The sequence below is a fragment of the Coturnix japonica genome, chromosome 3 (genome assembly GCF_054131305.1).
Source record: "Coturnix japonica strain WE chromosome 3, WE-NBRP24, whole genome shotgun sequence".
Taxonomy (NCBI): Eukaryota; Metazoa; Chordata; class Aves; order Galliformes; family Phasianidae; genus Coturnix; species Coturnix japonica.
Window position 1 is genome coordinate 73,053,114 of NC_140665.1, and position 15,822 is coordinate 73,068,935.

The window sequence follows — 15,822 nt, forward strand, 5'->3', positions numbered from 1 at the left end:
AATAACCAACATGTCTGGCAGCACTTTACTGCATGGTATCTATGTCCTGCTTCCTGGCTGGGACTCTCAAAATACTGATGTTCTGTTGAATTGGGGTTTTTCCAAGTTTTCCAGCCACCTCTCTGTTGCTGTGTGATCATTTTTTTTTTTCATCTTCTGTTCCTTTTTTCTTTTGTCTGTAAACTATCTCTCATAATCTGTGTGGAGATGGCCATTCCTCCTGCTTTGCTGTTTCTCCTCCTGCTGAGATCTTGCTATTTTCTGTGTTCAAATTATGTCCTTTAGATATTCCCGAGTCCTGCTGTCACTCTGGAAAGACAGGGGTGAGTGCAACCTTTATTTCCATCAGCTGTGCTGGAGGCTTTTGGTGAGAAGTGCATGCAACAGAGGTGGACTTGGTGGGGCAGTGGAGCAACGGAGGGCACAGCCAGTGACATCTCTTCTGGATCCTTGCAATGACATGTTCCATAGTTAATTTTGCAAAGCTAGAAGCAAAGACCATTGTCAGGGCTACAGCTGGGGTGAAATACAGTTCTCCTTTCTCTTTGTAGGCTTTGTGGTATTCCTTGGACTATAAACTAGGGTTCTGCCCTTGGGCTGTAATGCTTAAAGTGAGATAATATGCCACAGAGAGATGAATACCTGGTTTTCAGTCATGCTCTCCATCCCACCACTTATGAATGGGTATCCACTCTAGCCTGGTGAGCACTTCTGAAGGAGCCAAGCCCTTGCTGAGTTATTTAAGTTCATAGAGGCAACATCTGATAGAAGCCCTGGCTCTATAAGCCACAAGTCCCAGGCCAGTGGGTCAAGTAGAAGACCTTCAATCCTCTCCAGGAGCATCCCCCTTGAGCCAGCACTAACAAAGACTTGACAATGTGGAAAGCTGTCTGATTAGGTGTAATTACCGGTTTTGTTGAGGCTGGCCCTGACTCAGTGACTTGAAAAGCTTTTGAACCTGAAAAAACCTACAGAAAGTGGTTGGTCTGTGAGATGGGGAGTTATATTTGCTTGTGCAGAGTTCCTACTCTGTAAGTAAGGAAAACTGCTAATGACTCTGGTTTTCTGTCTCTGCCACCAGCAGGCTTATTTCCCTTCAAGGAATGTGAAGTGTGAGTACTGAGTTCCCCTGCAGAGATGGTTTCTGTGGCATTTCCAGGCAGGACAGGAAAGCACCACGTAATTCTGAGTTTGTGCACATTGCCAGGCAGCTTCCCAGACAGAACAGTTTGGGTAGATTTGGAAAACTCTGAATAAACAGGCCAGAGTTACCGGATTACATAAATCCAGCCTGCAGATTACTGGAGAAACCAGATGTGAGCTACTCTAGCCTGCTGCTAATGCTGACTGGTTGCCTAGTGCACACTTATCTGTAAATATTTGTACAGAATTATAATACATGCAAATATATGATGGACCCCTCTTATTATAGAGAATGAGTTTAGGCTGACCGTCTCACAGAGCATTGGCAGCTGGTCATTATGCTCTTCACCAACAACGCAGTCGCCAATCTGTGGGTACGCCAGTGTGTGTTAGACACAAATCTTCTCCTTATCTTTTAGAATCAAAAGATATGTTAGAATAAAAAGGATATTTAGAATTAGAATATAGGGGGTTGGAATAGAACGTAAGGGTTTCAACCAAATCCTTGGTAGGTCAGAACAGATGAAGTAGCACCTGCAAATATTTGCCTCTTGTACACTTAAAAGTGGCTCTGTTTAGTATACTGATAAATTTAAGGAAACTTTTCTATTCAATCAAAACACTCACTGCTGATTTCTTCTACTCACAGAGGAGAATCGGGTACACTGTCTTAAGGTTGTTTTTTTTGTTTTTATTTTTTATTTTTTTTTAAACAGCAGTATTTAGCACCATGTCCATGGTGAAGTAGCACCAGGACACTGTGATACTGTGAAGAATTTCAGCCTGGCAGATTCAGGATAGGCTTATCCAAACCAAGAAGTACATTGCTAAAAGAAATCTATGAGTAAAGGGAAAGAAATGAAAGAAATATCCCACTACATAGAAAAATGAAAATCTTCATACGGTCTAAATAACAAAATACAACTTATTTGGATATATTGCAGGAAGAACTCCCTCAGAAATACAGTATAAAACCTTGAATTCTGTTTTTGTGTTGCTTATCTTGTGATCTCTGTTAAAAGAAAAATGCATAAAGGGTGAAGCGAAAGATCAATACATATTGTCACTTTAGCAATGCAATCATTTCATTCCTGACCACTGAAAATTCAAGAACTTTACACTTGGCAATGTAAATGGGAAAGATTCTGCTTGAAGTGGTGTGTAGGTAGCTTTATTCATCTGTATTTCATGTAAGCATTTAACTCAGCATCACCAGAACCTGAAATGGACAACACGCTTTCTTCTTGTACCATTCTCCTGTATCCTGGCCTATGGCACGTTGTCCATTGTATGTTGATCAGCCTTTGGAAGCTCTGATCCATAAACTTGCTATGGACTGCATGCATTTACATCATGTGATATTTAGCAGGGAGTAAATTATCTGGGATGAAGGAATTTTAGGGATTTTCTTTTCAAACAAACAGCTTCATGTTTTCCTTTTGCCTTGGCTGTACTCAACAGACCTGATCTTATTTCATTTCATTTCAGAAGCAAAGATATTAGTAGAGAAATCTGGCTCAAGACACAAAGTCTGTATGAGAATTTGATGATTATTAAACCAAAGAAACTAAATGGAAATACTGTTTTAGCTTCCATCATCACTGCAAAGCAGATGGACAGGAAAACAAATACATAACTTTCCTGGTTCTGTTACCAAAAATTAGAGTCCCACACCTGTCTTTGTGGTAGCTTTCTTGTACTGCTGAGAAGCAATCATTCAGAAAAACATTTTCAAAGGCAATTGTGGCACCAGGGCACCAAAGCACCAGTGAAAGCTAAACAGTAAGTAAGCAAACAAGTGTGAACCTCTGAGCCACAACGTCTGTGTCCCAGCCATGAGGTGGCTATAATTCTTCCAAGCTATTTTGTCTTTTTATAGCACAGGCAGCTTTTGACCAGCCAGGAACGGCTGGAAATTCAAGATTTCCATTTTGCGTGACATTACAGCATGTCAAAAAAGATTTCACTCTCACTGAAAGGAAAAAATCTCTGTGTCTCATGGAGAAGAAACTTCTGGCAACGCTTCACTTCAGGATTGTCAAGATAATTTCATCTGACTTCTAAAAAATGAAACAGAGCAGCCAGCTACCCTAGCGCGACTTCCTCCATGCAGGTTGTCATGGAGCCTAAGTGATCTGGAGGATTTGGGTTCCAGGGGGAATTATTTCCTCCTTGAACTAAAATGAATTGAAACAGACCGGAGATAGTTGTCCTTGTCAAAGATATTTATGTGTATTTATGCTGTTGAACAGATCTGTTAGACAACAAAATTGAAGGTTATTTTTTAAATCACAGGTCTTCAGGCAACATCTCCACCTTGGCTGATGGATTGTCTCTGTTTGCTCCTATGTTGCTTAAATCTTTTTCTAGATTTGAAAAGCTCTTGGCTTAAATTTCTCCTCATGATGACAGTAGAACTACACTAAAGCAGAAAAAGAGGCCAGCTCAAGCACAGATCTCAGCAGTTACTTCTCTGATACCTTCTCCACTATCTTTGTGTATTTTATGTGTGCTTTTTAACCTCACCAGTGTAATCACCTACTGACTGGACCTACCTGCACAGATTGTGAGGTGCTCAGAGTGTCTAAGCTCCTTATAAAAATGATTTTTTTGTCAAAATTACCACAGAATCACTATTTCTAAAAGACCAAAGGTGCATGGTGAACAAAGTGTCCCAGTTAAACTATGAAGCACTCCCTGAGAAAGCTATGCCATAGCAATTCATTTCTGAGCAATTTCAAAATCGTAATTATTCATGGAAGTATGAGAAAAAAATGATGAAGGAAAGTCCATTCAGAAGAGGTCTTGCTTTCCACTGAACTGAACAGGACAACTGTAACTTTTTTACTGTTTTTTGAGTGATTTTTTTACTCTGATTTTGAGTGAAGCAGACAACAGGGCTGGAGGGGAAAATAAGAGACATCTGGTCTATTCTTCAGCTATGAGAAAGGACCTACTTACTGTTCCCCAGGCATCACTCTCAGATGTTTACCTGGCTTGTCCTCAGAAACCTCCAGTGATGGAGCCTTCCTGAAGGCAATGTTTTTCAGTGCTTCCTTTTTCTAATATCCAGCCTAAAGCTTCTTTGGTGCATACTGCACTTACTGTTTCTTACTCCAAATCTGTAAGCAATGAAAATGGGATTACTTTCTCACTGAAGTCACCTTGTATGCAAACATTTTCTATCTCTCTTTTATTCACCTTTTACTTTGTCAGAAAGGGAAATAAGTCAAATCTGTTCAGCATGCCTTTGAGCAATTCATTGGGCTGTTATCTATATCATTGAATTTTAGGTGCTTATGAATTAGTTTTATTATTTGTTCCAGCCCAGTGGTGCTTGGGTTGAAGCCAATGTATCACACCTATGTTTCCAGCTGTGCTCTTTTAGAGACAGGAATGCTGCTTATCCCTTTGCCTCCTCTGGATCCTCACTTGAACTCTATCAGTTTTTCCAGAGTAACTGCAGTTGGCAATTAGTCTGAGAGGGTTCTGGCCATGTATGACAAATGATGTGTCTGGTACAAAAGTCTCTAATTTACCTGAGCACTCTCTAGTTTTTTCGTTCTCTATTTAGCAGATCTTACCTTTTCTCTGTCATACTATACTTCACCCACTCAATTTTAGGCATTGCTTTCAGCTAAATATGAAGTAAGATAGCTTTTAGTCTTCAGGAGATCATCTGTCAAAAGCTTTCCTTCAGTACTTTCTTAATTACATAGAATCACATAGTACCACAAGTTTGGAAAGGACCTACAAGATCATCTAGTCCAGCCATCCTCCCATTACTGTTGCTACCACAAGCCACTAAACCAGATCTCGTAGCTCCTCATCCAGATGCCTCTTGAACACTGGCAGGGATGGCGACTGCACCACCTCCCTGGGCAGCCATTCCAGCACCTGGCCACTCTCATAGAGAAAAACTTTTTCCTTATGTCCAATCTAAATCTCTGGTACAACTTGTGACCACTTCCTTGGGTCCTGTTTGCTGCCTGGAAGAAGAGGCCAACCTCCTCATCTTTCAGAATAACCTCTTGTTGTTCTGTGCCTTTTCCTTTCTGATTCCATCTCTTACAGTCACATTGCTTATTTCCATATTTAGCAGTCTACCACGGTTTCCACTGTGCATGTATATTCCAGTGTTTGAAGCCAAGCAAGAGTTTATGCTTTAAACAAGTTCATTTATTACTGTTGCTTCTTCTGCTGCTTCTCTGGAATGGTTTACTCTTTTATCTGCAATACTTATTTCAACTAAGAGTATTTTGATTTCCTTTATATCCTACATGCTGTCAGTTTGTCCTCACATTTTGATCTTGGTTCTCTCTTGGTTCTCTCTTCTTCCTATCCTGATGATAATAAATGGTGTCATTTTGTTCTCACTCTCATCTCAGTGTCCACCTTCAGCAGTGGAGGCTGAATCTTCCCATCCACTAACATTGTTGCATGTTGTTGCTGTGTGACAGATGGCAGCAGAGGGGAATTCTGACACGATGGCATCTGACATGGAAGTGTGGATGAAGAAAAGGTGTGGCATTGAATAGTTCCTTGTGGAAAAAACTGCTTCTGTTGGCATTTATTGTTGTTTGCTGAATGCTTATGGGGACCAAACAACAGATGTGAGCACGGTGAGGTGGTGGGTCGAGTGTTTCAGCAACAACACTGCCATAGCAGCTGTGAAACAGTGGGTCACCTCTGCTGGTGTGGGCTTTTATGAGGCACAGCATGCAGGCTCCTGTTCATTGCTGGTGAAAATACTTAGCGAATGGCGGTGACTACGTAGCTAAATAGTGTTTTGTAGCTGAGCCTTTGCTATATCAGCTAGTGCTATAGTGCTCTTTATATCTGTTGTAGTTTCCAAGCACACATAATCTCATGTTTCTTATGATCCTTTTTTTTTTTTTTTTTTTTTTTTTTGTGTGTGTGTGTGTGTGTGTGTGTGTGTTTTAATAATAAATCTGTGATTTGCTTTGGCTAGAAATTAACACTGGAAGTTATTTTGGTGCTGTGAGCACAAAGAAGGAAGTCGATCAGCTATGTTGTGCTCAGCTTTAGATCAGGAAGAAGTGCAGCAGCAGGACAAGGACACCCACCCTCCATCTGAGCGTGGTTCATCTTCTCGATGCAGGGAGCACGTGATATCCTGGCAGTGAGGCAGAAAACGTCCAAGAGGGAAATGGCATGTTAAAAAGAAAAGACAAACACATTTTTCACCCTGACAGACAGCTGGCTTACATCTGTATTTTCACAGGCATCAGCAGTGTTGACTGTTATTGTAAAATGCTCCTATGCTGCGCTGAAGTGTCAGAGGGCCTGGATTCTCTGCAGTGCTGTTGCCCACGTCTGAGACATCCTGAAGTGATTAATGGGCAGCAGGGCCTTCCTTCCAGGACGCCTTCCTGCCAACACCCGCTTGCTGCACAGCGGCAACTGTGCAAAGGTGTTTCGCGTTAGCCAGGCACTCCCCCACGTCCACAGTGGGACCGGACCGGGTGTGCACCTGTGGCACCCACACCGCTGCCCACGCGTGGGCGCCCACGGGCGGCAGAGACCAGAATGTCTGGTCCCAGTTCCACGAGAGGGCAGCAGAGTGGGAGTAGTGCGGGAGGAGCCCCATGCTGGAGTGTGGGAGCCCCAGGATCTGGGCTCACATCCTACAGTGAGCAGCAAGGGAGTGAGGGAGGATGGGAATTCAGCAGTCCTTTGACTGCAGAATTAACTCAAAATGTTAAATCCTGTCTCTGATTGTTGTTCATCTGTTTTCTACAACATCACATTTACGGTCATGCAGAAAAGCACCCCCAGCAGGTACAGTCCCCTACTGTTGTGCCACAGCCCTGTGTCAGACCAGGTCTCCAACACAAACAGCTGGAGTCGCCAAGCTGTCCAGGAAACACCCCTAAGTGATCATCTGAATGCATACATGTGTCTCTGCCCAGGGACCCCCACTGGCAAGCCAGCTGAGGCCAAAAGCAGGAAGCTGAGAAGCCTTACCCACCAAAAAGGACCCTGCAGCAGTGCTGCAACTCATGCCTGAACCTCTTCTATAAGTTTGATGCCATTTCTCTGTCACGAGTGCCAAGAGAGATTTGTTTGGGATTTAATATTATGTTTTTATGGATTTGGGCTAAGCTGGTGCTTTGATTTTATAATCCTCCTACAAGAGCTTGGAGCAAAGGCAGGGAACGTTTTCCAATCAGCCTCGCTGAGAAAATACCACAACAAGCTATCTTGTTGGTGTGACAGACGAATGCATGCCAAAGCTTGTGTGCTAAAACGGTTATGAAAGATGTCAAAATAAAGGGAGATGTAGCTTGAGAACAACAGGTTCTGGGCTTTTATTCACAAGCAGTTGTCCCATCTCTTATACAACCTTGTTCTGGCACCCAGTGCCTTTGCAACATCTGGCTGACTACATTTTGTGCTTTGTTGATCATGAAGTCATGGAAAGGCTGGAACTGGATATTCAGGAGTAACCTCCTGCTGCAGGGGAGAAAAATTTGGGGGGGTAATAAGAGGAGCTCATCTATGGCTATGGTGTATCTCTGGAGGCACATCAGCAAGAAAATGGACAAGGGGGAGCAGTCCCTGTTCTTTTTCTCAATGGTGCTGCTCCCCTGGGCCTCTTGGCGCATGGCTCCAGTGCTGCTCAGAGCTGTATATACTTAGGGTCCTGGCTGGTGAGTGAGCCTCGAGTGCTTCGCTCTTCCTCCCAGCCTCTGAGTAAGGCTTTGGGTAGCCCACACTTGTGTCCTCTCTCCGTGAAGTATGAGGAAATCCTTAAATAATATGCATGGTGGCCCAAAGTGCAGGCTGACGAATGGTTCTGTTTCTCTTCCTCACCCTAGGAAACCTTCTGGGAGGTTCCTCTGTTCCTCAGTACCAGAGAACCCATGTCCTCATGACACAAGGGGCTTTAGGAGGATGAGAGCCATGTGGACTCTGCATCTGCTAGGTTTCTCTGTGTGAAGAAATCTGCCTAAGCTGTTGCCTCCTGGGGGTCAGTGCCATTTCAAGGTAGTGCTCCCTAATCCCCCAAAATTGAGAGGTGCTGACCCCTGGGCTCCTGTGGCCCTGGAGAGAATGGTGGGGATGTTCAGAGCAGCCATTAGTCACTGCTGCTCTCAGACTGTGGATGTACAGGAGGCTGAGGGTCTCTGGGGAGGGTGGGATATTTTTAGTTGTCACTTGGCTGATGTTTGTTGTCATGCAGAGAGAGTTTGTTATTCTTTCCTGTATGGATTATATTCTTTTAGGAATAGCAAAGGCTCCAAGTCTCTGGGATAGGTGCTTGTTCTGCATTCACATAGGAATAATAGTAGTAATAACAATAATAACAGTAAATTAATAGCTTTGCAGAAATAACTAAGACTTCCTTAGAACAACCCGTTTTATTCAAGCAGTACACTCTCTGCATTTTAAATATGCACAGTCTCATGTTTATATTTCAGAAAAATAATAATAATAAAAAATAATAATGTAATTGCATTACAGACCAGCAGTTTCCCTATTGTGAACTCGTGTAGCAGTTGAAAACAGTAGCTTTTGGCCCAAATTCAACGCAACACTTAGGCATATGCTTAACTTTAAGCATGAGAATAGTCATATTGAAATCAGGGGGACCATTCACATGTTTACAGTTAAGTCTCAAACCAAATGCTTTGCTGGATTTTGGCCTACTGGGAACTGAGAATGCTCATACAGTTTTCAGAGCCTGACCCTGTAAAATATTAAATACAGCTGAGCCTCCTAATTCCCACTGTAGTTAATGGAGTTGAGGGTACTTGGCATTTCTCGGATGTGTTCAGCACAACACAGAATCAATCCTCAACTGCAGCAGCTGAAAATGTGCTCATGTGCTTCCTGGGACCATGGAATGATGCTCCTCGAGTGCAGGCCTGATAGCAGGAGTGCAACCCTTTGTCTGAAAGAATGAGCTTCACTCAGAGCTTTAGGAGTCCTGAGGATCTGGACTTGTGTTATTCAATGCAAGAAAGGATGGAGGTGGCCAAGGCAGTCTCAGCAATGTGCCTTCTCATATGCACTAATTAATTACATTCAGAATGTGGTGCTTCAGAGGGATGTAGAAGAACTGTCTCCTGATTTGCATTTGCCTTGGCATTCACTGGTTTGCCATTTTCTTGTACCCAATTGAAGTGGAGTTTTGGTACAAAATATGGAAATGGTGAGCAAGCCTGGCTGTGAAGTCTGCATTTTGTATATTTTATTTTTATGTTTTTCTTTTTATTGGATTACACTTCGTATTTTTATTATATTTTATGTTGGAAATAGCAATTCTGAGCAGGAAAATCTCCAAAAGTTTTCAAACCACAAGATCAACTGCATACCTTAAACTTCTAAAGCAGTCTGTGGAGCAGGCTGTCAGATTTTGGCAATCAAAAATGTTGTTGAAAAATCTGATAATTGGTAAGAATTGAGTAAAAATGCATTCATATTTTTTACTTGTTTTTCTCCAACAATTTCAAGGAACTGGCTGAAATTGTTGACAACCCTTCTGAAACCAGAAACATTTTTTTTAAAAAGCCAGTAAATAACACCAATTTTTCATGGAATCAGAGAATCACTAAGGTTGGAGAAGGCCACTAAATCACCAACAGCCTGCTCCCACCATGCCCACTAACCATGTCCTTCAGTGACATATCCACATGGTTCTTGAACACTTGCAGGGACGGTGATTCTACTTTCCTCACCACTTTTTCAGAGAATAATTTTTTCCTAATATCCAATCTGAAACCAGACTCAGAAGTTTGCATGGTATTGAAGGTTGGTTTGGAGTGGACAACCATGAGGAGGTTGGCTGGCTGACAGATGTGTAGCACTCTGATAGGCCTCCCAGGCAACAAACAGGACCCAAGGAAATGGTTGCAATTTGTACCAGAAGAGATTTAGATTAGACATAAAGAAAAACTTGATGAGATGTCAAGTGGTGCAGATTAAAGCAGTAGCAAAAAAAAAAAAAAAAAAGAAATTGTCACAGCTGAACTGCAGGGTTTGGGGGATTTTTATCAAAATAATTTTGCAGGAGAGAAGACAGCTTCTCAGCAATGGACATTTTATGTAGCAAAAATGAAAAGGCTTCCTTTAGAGTCATTTTGATCCAGCCAACAACCTTTAAAAGATCTACAAAATTTCATTAAAAAAATAATAATAATTGGATAAAAGCACAGCATGTTCTTTAGGGGAAAAGAAAAAGATGTGGAGATTCTTGCCTGCCTTTGTGCAACTCACAATCAACTCCTCAGGTACAAGAATGAGCATCAGTTTAGTGCCAGGAGACAACTGTAGGACATCCCTAAAGCTGCTGCCCTCTATTCCTTTCTGGATGAGGCCCCTATATATACCATTCATTTCTCAATGCACACACCATGGTTCTTCTACTGCATCATGCAGTAAATACCACATTACACTGAAGTGCAGGTTCCTGTAGAGTCTGACTCACACAGAAGAGAAATATTACCTGCACAGGAATGGTAACGCATCTTGGTGTTGGTTTTATTCAAAATAAATCAAGTCAAGTGATTTAAACAAAAGTCAGCACTTCAGCAATTAGGAATGTTGCAAAGTCTTGCCTAAACATACAGAATTTGAAATGCCAGTATTTTTGAGGAGATGCTATTAAAATTTGAGACTTTTGTCCCACACTGAATGAAAATGAATGTCAGATTTACCAACTAGAAATTCTAATAAGGAGATCTGGTTTAGTGGTTTTACTGTAGGTATTGTAAAGAGAGGACGGTTGGACTAGGTGATCTTGTAGGTCCTTTCCAACCTTGTGATTCTATGATTCTTAGCAACTTGGATTAAATAATGGGAATAAGATGATGGAACTCAAGATGTGATGATGAGAGATAGATGAAAATTCTAGAAGCGTGCATAGGAAGTTTGAATGATTTAAAAATTGTAGAGGAAAATGCATCACAACTTCTTAGTATTCTTTCTAGTAAGAAAGGATATGCCCCAAAACATTCACTGCTCTTGAAACTATATGACAAAGAAAACGGCGGTGTCAAGAGCACTGGAGAGTGTGAGCTGTCTTGGACTAAAACTGGAATGGGTCTCTCTCAGGCTGGTGCTGAGGTGAAGGGAAGTGGACTCAAAAAGGCATCAGAAGAAGTCAGATCTGAAGTCATAGGAGTGGAATCAATACCCCAGAGAGGTGGGAAAATAAAAACTGCAATCTAACACTGTGGTGCTTTCCTCCTTTCCCACAGATCCTCATTTAGTACAGGTGGACTTGACCTTCCTCCTGAGACTGCAGCAGAGTGTGGAGCAGCTTGGCACGCAGGTCCTGTGGCACTTCAGAGAGATTTGCACCTCTCAGTGCTGTAAACACTCGCAAATGTCCCAGATTTGGTTTCAAGGTTTCTGGTAAATGCAGCCAATCATGTAGTCCCATTTGACGGTCCCTAGCAGCAACACTGCACGGGTGGGATCTATTTCTCCTGGCTTTCCCATTCCCTCTCTGGCGTGTACTGGGAATGCTCAGTCCCCATGCACAACTGAAATGCCACAGGACAAGGAGGGATGTTTGCACTTGCCTGTGCACTGTTGCCCTCTGTTTCTCCAAACTGCAGGGGCCACCTTACAATAATACTTGTATAGGGCTATATATTTTTCTAGTATTGTACAAATATTAACTAATTAATACCCAGGACTCCCGTCGTCCAGCCTGCTAGACGCTACCAGCCCTGGGCAAGTCATTTAACCTCTGTTTGTCTTGGCTACCCTGTCTGTTATGCACTGTTTTTAATTGTCCTCTGAGAAGTCAAGTAAGTAGAACAGGATCTTGGACGTGCATGGTATGATGAGAAATGTCCTGTCTAAGATTCCTGTAGACCCACTGTTAATCCAATGTTTATCATTATCAGTAACACTAGGCAAAGTGTGTAGATGTGCAAAGTGCTTAAAGGTTCCTTTAAGATGTGCAACAAGTAGAGCTGGGCACCAGTGGTGGCATATTAACTACCGATGTGGCTGTGCTGTGTCTGCCCATGAGCATCCCTAACCCACAGGGGAGCAGTGTGATCCCCCAAACTCTTCTAATAGGATTGGTATATTCTACATACATCTAACATCCTTAACATTATCTATGTGAGACCCTGTGAATGGAAGTTCCTTTGACAGTAAATCGCTACAGCAACTCTGAACCACTGTGGGATTTTCTTCAGAGGAGACCCTCACCTGCTTAGCCTCCGTGTACTATGCCAAAATGATTGTCACTACCCAGGATTTGCAGATCTAACTCACATTAGAACATACCATCAGAAGGAAGCGCTGCTGCATTTCACAAGGCAGAAATACTGTGAAATGCACCTAGTAGGTTTTTTCTTACCTTACTTTCTACTTACTCGCAACTTGTTCCTCTCAATATTCATAAGTATGTATGAGAAGGCAGCTCAGGATTTTCAGTGCTGTTGTTAAAAATAGGAAAGTAAAACTTTGCACTAAAAGATGTTTCTGACTGAATGAAAACCCCTTCACTGATTTAAGCAGCGTTAGTTTGGTTTTACAACCTGCATTTTTAAATGGAGGGCTAATGATTTGAAATCTTGACACAACAAAGTCCTTAAGTACATGTTCAACAGTGTATGTAAAAGAGTTCAGGCTGGATTCAAGACATGCAAGGAGCAGGATTACATACAAACATTTGCAAAGTTGATTTTACTTTTTACTGAAAATGAAAAAAATGGCCCTTTTAATACAGAGGCTCTAAAATGAGTCGCTGCAAATGCATTTGTAACATCGCAGGCTGCTCCTGGGCATAATCAGTAAGCACATGAGAAAAGTTCTGAATTTTTAGTTTTCATAATGCAGTGAATTCTTGAAAGTATGGGAAATCTGCTTTTAAATCAAGACTGTGTTAGGCTGTATTTACAGCTGTTAATATAAACAAGGAAACCTAGCTACAGAGCTCACAGCATGACTGCGACATCATGTTTTCGTTACACTGACTGAAAACTATGCATAATAATCAGCAGATTATTTGGCATTTAAATACAAGTATGGATTCAGTTATAAATCTTGGAAGGTGGATATTAAATTAAGGCTCTTTACCTCTTGTCCTCTTTTTGCAAATTCCTAATATTTATGTGTTGCTAATTTGTGCTTACAGCAAACTGGAGTCTAAATGGTAGCAATTAAGCAGCTAGATACTGTAATGAAGAGTTAAGCTGTAAGTTTGCTCAGTTGAGTGTGTCTGCATGGAAGGGGTGGGCTGAGTGAGAAGTCATGGATTAGACATGCATTATGAAAACACAGTTTTTCTTCACACAGTGCAGCTTTGGGAGTACTTGCTGCTCTGTGCTGTGTAAAATAAATGAATTCAGCACTGGCATCTCTACTGGACTAAAACAGACTTGTACGAAGGAGTTCTATTCTCACTGGTTTGTCAAACCTTCACATGGAAATATTGTTTAGAAAAAAAGAATGCTGACATTCCCCCCTTCCCATCTCCACAAACAAGCAGAGAAAACAGTATGGGAAGAAACAGGAAGGTAGTGTGGATATTTCCAGAAGGACTTCTAGTACTCCCATGACCCCATTTTGGTTGTGTGGTTTAGAGACATCTTTGCAGGAATTTAACATTTTGGCAGAAAAATCAGGCTGAGTGGAGGTAAGATGGCAAAAAAGACCCCAAAGACCCTCAGGAATTTTCCATGTCCCTATCTGGGTAATCCCCTTTTCATTCTACTGTTTCTGCTTCCAGCAGAAACCATGAGATGCATTTGCAAATGCTGCATATGAATCTGACAGTTGAAGGTCACTGTGTATGCACCACCCTTTTGCTTGGGGGCCTAATCCTGTGTTGTTTTTAGGACTTGGATCAATGTCAGCATTTTTTGCAGTGTTCTGTGTCTGAAGAGTGGCATCTTGACGACAGTCATCAGAGCCCAAGCTCTGAACAGGAACTACTGTCCTTCTGCTCCTTGTTCATCCACAGGGATCTTCCAAGGAGACCATTTAATAGTAATGCAGCTGTTTAAATGCCATGAGCAAAACTCAACACATCTGGAAATACAGTGTGGTTAAACAAACTGATGTTCAAACAAACTCAGTGATTTTGCTTCGTTCTTATCCAGATCAGAGCCAGATCCTTTCCCTTGGTATTGCTGAAAAGGTCATCCCCTCCACAGTGACACTATAAGGAAGGAGGGGTGTCCCAGGGGCTGGTGGGATCTGGGAAACTCTGGTCTCCTCCCTGCCTTGGCTGAGCCTGACCTCACCAAGACACTCCATCCAATCATGGCTTCTTTCTGTCACTGACAGATGCAGAAAACATATCTAGTGAACAGCCCAATGAGGATGATATCTAGCAATAATTCCAAGAGATCTGAATGCTCCTTGAAGACCATGTAAGTGTATAAATTAAAAATTCTTTAAGGTTCTTCTGCTAGCTGTCATACTTACTGCCCCTTGCATAAGCAAGCTCAAACACTCTTTCACCCTTTCTGAATGAAAGAACTTAAGAAACTTAATGAAAGAACTTAATGAAAGAATAGGGAGAAGCCACCACATAGGCTTTGCTTTGTAAGTGCAGTTAAAAAATTATAAAACTTCTGGAGAAAACAGACTATGTTCCTTCTGACTCAAACATTCCAGCAAAGCACTTACTTTGCTTTATCTTTAGCACCTTTTCTTACCCCAGTGACTAGCTATGTTGCATTTACAAGACAAACTTTCATTGCATGGAGAAATCCCTTATGTAGCTTCCTGTAGCAACTTTCCTGCTCCAGACAACTCTGAAGCATAAAAAATTTCATGTTTCAGTTGTCTGCGCAAACAATTTTCTCTGTCTCCAACTGCCTGCATATGGGGGTCTGATAGAACAGCATGGGGCAGGCAGGTGCTGCTTCAACCCCAGGTCCTAGTGCAAACATTAATGGCTCCTCTGCAGTGATCAAATCTGATTGCGGTCAGCTCTGACATCCTCTTGTGAAGCCAGCCTGAAAAATGGAAACCTTTTGTTTCTGAAACAGTCAAACAAACTCTGAAGATTTTTCTGATGGTTGCCCCCCACCCCAGAATTATTTTTGGCTGAAATCTAGTCACTTATTCTGACCCAAATGCAAAAGTATTTTTGACTTGCAATGAGGAGAGAAGGGCCTGACTTGAGCGAGGTTATTCCAAAAATCTGGGCTTCAGTCTAAATTTAAGCAAGGGGAGTTTTTCCTATTTTATTTTTTTATTTTATTTTTTATAGTCTATCAAACCTCATCCTGTTCTTGTATTTCAGCATTGCTCAGAGCTGGTTCTGATTCACTGGTGCTGCATACCTAGGAGTTTTGACAAGACATTTACATGGTGTGCTCAGTGTGTTCTTGGTTCACAGCAGTTGTTGCTCATTAACATCTGAACCACTTTCTAAGCAAATGTTCCAAGTAGGGTCTTCATGATTAAGTTTTAAAAATTTCTATTACAATCCAAGTTTTTTCAACAGATAACTTGAATGCAAAAGAAATATCCTCAGCAGGCAAACTGTCAATTGAGGTAGAAGGGAGTGCAGTTTTTAGTTTTACTTTTTAGCTTTGGCTTTAAAAGATGGTCTGACTCAACTTCCTGTTATGGCAAGACTCTCTTCTTTTCAAATCCCAGAATTTCTTCTAAAATCATTTCATTCTGCAAATAACCATGTTTGGACTTTTAAAACCAGATTATTTTAACCAA